Genomic DNA, 6,000 nt, shown 5'->3' with positions numbered 1-6,000 from the left:
CGTGTACCTCATCATTGGTGTATGGTCTCCACCTCACATCATGGATCGAGCTCTGCCGCTTTCTTTTTATGAAATGGCCAATGAAGTCGGGGTACGCGCAGTGGGACTAGACACTGGACCAAATTAGTTGTGCACAAAAATTTGTTAAACATAAAAGGTAATGAAAGGATGTAACGAATACATGAAGAGTTAATAACTCTTACCTGCCATCGACACCACAAAGAACCCATGGTGGGCCCATCGAGGCCATCTACTGGAATGGTGTACGTGCTATGGTCGACTACTGATCGGCCAATGGTGAACCTCTCCTAGGACCACAACTACAAGAATAGCGGACATCCAGTGAAGATCGCATTCGAATCAACCTTCATGCGGGCCTCGCATCGCCCCCTGTTGGTAGTGGCAAGCACAGCTAAAGCCCAGCTATACTGGGGGACCACTCCCGGTCCAGCGTCCGCTATCTCCACAATGTATGGGACTCGACACCAAGTTATTGTGTGTCTCAGTGAACATGATTCACCCAAACAACCACAACAAGTATGCCTCTAAGTGCCATGAGACATCGTCGTTGTCTGCCTCTAGGTAGATGTTCTCTGCCTGTGAATTATAAAACTACAGACAATAAGGTAATCGGTGAGGAACATGAACCACATGAATGAACATTACATGAATAATGTACCACAAACTGTATGAGAATGCCTTCATCGAGCCGTACTTCTCCAACTCGGGTATCATCCTCAAGGGAGCCAGTCCATCCCTCTGAACATCGGCTTCAACCGTCCGAGGAATTCCTTACGCCATGTCACGCCTACGTCCCTTGCACCAAGGGATGCCAGGAGGGCCCTATCAAAGCTAAAGCGCCTTGCCGACATGGTGCCACCTAGCACTGTGTCCATGTCCATTATCCTGCATAGCGAGAGAAGCCCAACATCACACAACCTACAAACGAAATATATTAAGCGAAGTCTTTTGAAACAAAGATGTACACGACAACAGAGGAAAGTGTTGCAGACCTCAGGATCCACTAATCATCAAGCCTCATAAGCTCATCTGGAACACAGGGTCATAGTACCAGGAGCGCCTTAACCTACACTACAGTCATGTACATGCGGTGCCTGACATCGAGCTGAAGGTCAAGCAGCTCCGGGTGCGCTTGTTCCAAACCTGCAAGCTGAAAAGTTAATTAGACTTTGTTAAGTAAAACAAATAGAAAGTAACAAATAAGATTGCAACATATGACATGATAGAGGAAAGTGTTTTGAACATACAAATATATGTTAACACAGTCCCATGTAGACATATGACATCACATAACGTACTCGAAAAAATTACAAGCACACCTTAACATAGTCCCATACAATGTAACAATTACAACATAATTGATAATAATAATCCCACGAGAAGAATTGCAAACTACAATGTTCCATACACGAATAGTCGTCACACTGCGAATTACAACATAAAGAAAACTCAATGAGTTGATGAAGCCGACGATCGAAGAGCACAAGGACATCTCCCATCCGCAGTTGAGCCCAAAGGACCTGCTTCAGCGAGGGTTGGCACCTGGCATACCAACGGTGCATTTCTTGTAAGTATGCATGTTTCGTTGTACTTATTGCACCATTTCACATGGCGTCCCGCTTCTATTTTGTCCATATCATTATAGATCCTCGTTATCCTATGCCGTCCTTTATTCTGCTTCATCTTGTCTGGATCAGGGATGAACACTTTGTCCAGCCTAGGGTCCTTTGTGAATGAACCATATATCCAAAAACCATACAACTCATGGTTCCATGTACCGAAGAGAGCTTCCTTCTTAAAGTAGTCGGAGACATACCTTCGAGTCCTCATGTTCGTCATAGCATACCCAGCAATCACATGTGAGTATGGTTTGTGCATTAGCATTGGCTTGAAGCAACTGCAAATGCATATGTCCTCGAATAGGGTGCACACCTAAATAACACTCTCATGCTTGCCCCCTTCCTGCCTTTGTCCCTGCACAGAACTTCATATCTATGTTGTGCAGTATCCATGGGCTTCACCTGGTGCATCTTTGCATTCTCCGTCTTATCTGTCATGTACTAAGTGATCTTCATGCCATATATCAGACGAGAATCATTTAGTGCCGGCATAGCTAATGCATAACTGTAGATGAAGTATTTGCAGGTTCTTTGAAGAATGAACTATACAATCCCGACTAGAGACATGCCTCTCACACCTTTCATAAGCTAGTTGTACACCCCTACTAAATTTATGGTCATAATTTCACACCTAGCTCTATTGGTGTCGTAAAGCAGAGCCCGCTTCTCATTCGCCCCATTCTAAATCCATTCACTGAATGACTTGGTAGATGACCCGGTCCTCCTCATCATTGCTTCATGGTCCGTTGGTAGGGCTTCAAGAGCAATGGGTTCGTTCTCTGGTCCCCTCACTGGTTCTTGTGTTTGCTTCTTAGTCAACTCATCTAGTGTCTTTTATAAGACATCAAACTTCCACTGCTGGTTCTCACAACATAGCCTTTAAACATGTTCATGAGGTTCTTGCTCTTGAATTGCTAAAAAATAGTCCAACATTTACTCTACATTGCTAAAAAATAGTTATACCAACACTACATCTAATATTACTAAATCCTACATTTAATTACTAAATTATGTCTAAACCTACATTTCATTGCTAAACTATGTCTAAATTCTAGATCTAATTCTGAATCTATATCTAAAATACTAGATCTAATTGCTAAGCTATATCTACATACTAAATCTAACTGTAACCTATGTCTAAAATTAGATCTGTGTTCTACACTATATCTAAATCTAGATCTAAGCTCTAAACTATGTCTAAAGCTAGATCTAGTTGCTACCCTAAATGATCTATAAAAAAGCAAAGTTAAACATTTTACCTTTTTTAGCAGGATTCCGCCGCTTCCTCCTCTCTCTCATCTCCTCCCCTCTCCTATCCTTTTCTCTTCTCCTCTCCTCCTGTGCGCTACGCTCTGCTCTCTCTTGATTGTGGTGTGAAGCAAATGGCCGGCATGAGAAACCCTTCCAATGGCAAGGCCGACGCGCCTATTTATATAGGAAAAATATGTCGTCCTTCCAATGAACAACATCTTTTCCGGTGAGTCCAGACACACAAAGACGCTCTTATCACCCATCTACCAAGCGACACGTCACTAGGATAGCCACATTAGCAGGTACCATGCCCCACTAGATGACACATATTGTATAGGTGACACCTTGTTGTCATCTTTTGAACAGGTGACCGTAGGTTAGAAATGCATTTTTTTTTTGAAACGGATGTCTAGTTTTATAAATATTGAAAAATATATAAAAAAAAAATGGGTGGCTCAGCACGGCCAATCCGGATCGTTTATGTACTTGGGCCGTAACATGCAAGCGATAGACCTGAGGGTGCCGGGTCATATTTTTACTGGGTCAAAGCTAGGCCCGTTCTCTATCAAAACGTGTTTCATGACTTCCATCTAGTGAGTACCTTTTCACTAAAAAAATATAGTGAGTACTTTTTTTCTACTAAAAAAAACTAGCGAGTAGTTTCCTCTAGTGTTTTTGTCTCGGGTTTCTATCTGTTGGTTGAGCATAAGAAACTCAGGTAGGGGGTAACATTTTCCACGAACATCCTTCTAATTATTTAGGATCGAGTCCGATTTCTTCTCTGGGCGTGAGAGAATAACAGCTTTTGGAAAAGCCAGGTGGCAAACAAATAGAGTCTAAGGATGCGGAGGATACTGTGACCGTGTGCAAGCCAAGGCTTACAAATTCATTTTATAGTTGAAAACTGGGACCCATCAAATCTCTGAAATTAATGAATATCGAAAAATCTCTCAAAATTCGGTGAGAATTTGGCCAAATTTACTCGGTCAAATTGTAAAATTCAGCGACAATTTGACTGAATCGAACATTTGGTAACCACTCGAATTCAACCGAAAACCATCGAATTACAAAGAAAATCGACCGTATTTTCTGAAATTTTCACATTGAAAGCATTTCGAACGGATTCTTTGAAAACTATTCGGTTTTCCCAATTTACCGAGCGTAGTTCCCGAATTGCAGTGAAGTTTAAAAAAATTAAAAAAAAGCTCAATATTGTAAAATCAATAACTAATTCATCTGAGCTTCAAATAAAGTGAAATTTTTTTTGTTGGTTTCCTTGTAACATGATCTAAATGATAAAAGTATTTATCCTCATAAAAAAGTTGAATATTTTCTGTGAGAAAATGTATTTCTAAACCTAGTTAAATTCATAGTTAATTCTTTGCTAATCAAAAAATCATGAAACAAAATTTATTAGTCTTCTTACATGATAATATGTCTTTTAAAAATATATAAACCCATGAAATAGTTATTGTAACATGCATGATTGTATAAATGTGTTGCAACTAGATTAATTCATAACTCACCCATCACACCTCTAAAATTAGTAAGACCACTTTTATTAGTTTACTTATACTGTGCTTGATATAGAAAAATAATGGTAGACATGAAAAAGTTAATTACAGTATTGTTTCTTAACATGTTTACTTTATGCTTGTGAACTTTGTAAAAATCATAGAGAAATTAAATAAAGTGAAACAAATTTTAAAGATCCTCTTAAGATATGCTCTACACATAAAAAATATGCTCTTGCATGTTAAGCTTTTCCTTAACATGATGAGCCAAATCATCCTGTTTATACGATCTATTTCAATCTTTTTCTTTTTTCAAACTTTCTCTCCATGAAATATAATACAAACGACATTATTTTGAAAAAAATTTCACAGAAGGTCTTAGAATTGTCTCTAGTACTTTTTTTATGTTTTTGATTTTTTGAATTTAAATTCAAAAACTGGTCAAATTTAGAATGTGGTGTGGACCGAATTAGCCGAGTATCTCGAATATCGAGCGGTTTTCAACGAATTTTCAAACCCTAGTGCAAGCTTGATTTTTTTAACCATACGTCTAGCTCTTTTGGTGCTCGGGTCTTGAATCAATAAAGCCATGCCAGTTGAAATTAAAAAAATAGAGTTGAATTAATCTAAGCAAACAAATTCAAGTTGAGTTAATTATTCTTGAGCTAAATTTTTTACATGCATACATCAAGCGCCTTCACGCTTATGAGGAATCAAGATGGCATGGAAATAATTAGCTATTGATTGTTGGAAAAAAGAACAAAAGAAGAAAATAATAAAAAAACAAAAAGAAAGAAATATGGTGTACCGTGCAAAAAAATGTTGGATCCACTTTTTCAAAGAAATGTTGGATCGGTAAAAATTTGTTGACTAAACAAAAAAATTGTTGAAAGTCAACCATTTCAATATGTCTTGCAAAAAAGTTGAGTCACCAAGTCTATAAAAAATGTTAAATCAATACTTAAAAAATGTTGAGTCTGTATAAAATGTTGAATTAACAAAAAGGAAATGTTGAATAGCCAGTCTTACAAAAATATTTAGTTAACACATAACAAAATGCTGAATAAATGATAACTAAAAATATTAAATCAACAGTTACAAAAAATGTTGAATCCAACTAACCTCTGGCCCGCTTCATCCCACTTACTAGAAATATTGAAACAAAAAAAATTCCTATATGTATCAGAGGTTACATATGTTCCATCAACATTCGCCAAAAAAAAAAAAAGCTTAATAAACATGTCTTTGTAGAAAAATATTGGATCAACAAGTCTACAATTTATTGACAAGAAACGTTGAATCAATAAAAAATATTAAATAAAAAATTGTTGAGTCAAAATGTCTTTTGAAAAATGTTGAGTCAACACTTTACCGAGAAATGTTGAGTCAGCAAATCTCATCATAAGATATTGAATAAAAAAATGATGAATCTCATGTCTCAAAAAAGGTTTAGCAGACACTTAAAAAAAGTTGAATCAACGAATAAAATTTTGAGTCAACACGCCCTGTAAAATTGCTAAAACTACACTTAAGAAAAGATGATTCATAAAAAAATTGAATAAACACTTGATAAAAATATTGACTCTAACACTTAC

The sequence above is a fragment of the Phragmites australis genome, chromosome 4 (assembly GCF_958298935.1).
Source record: "Phragmites australis chromosome 4, lpPhrAust1.1, whole genome shotgun sequence".
In the NCBI taxonomy this organism is placed as follows: Eukaryota; Viridiplantae; Streptophyta; class Magnoliopsida; order Poales; family Poaceae; genus Phragmites; species Phragmites australis.
Note: the sequence above shows the minus strand (reverse complement) of the source record.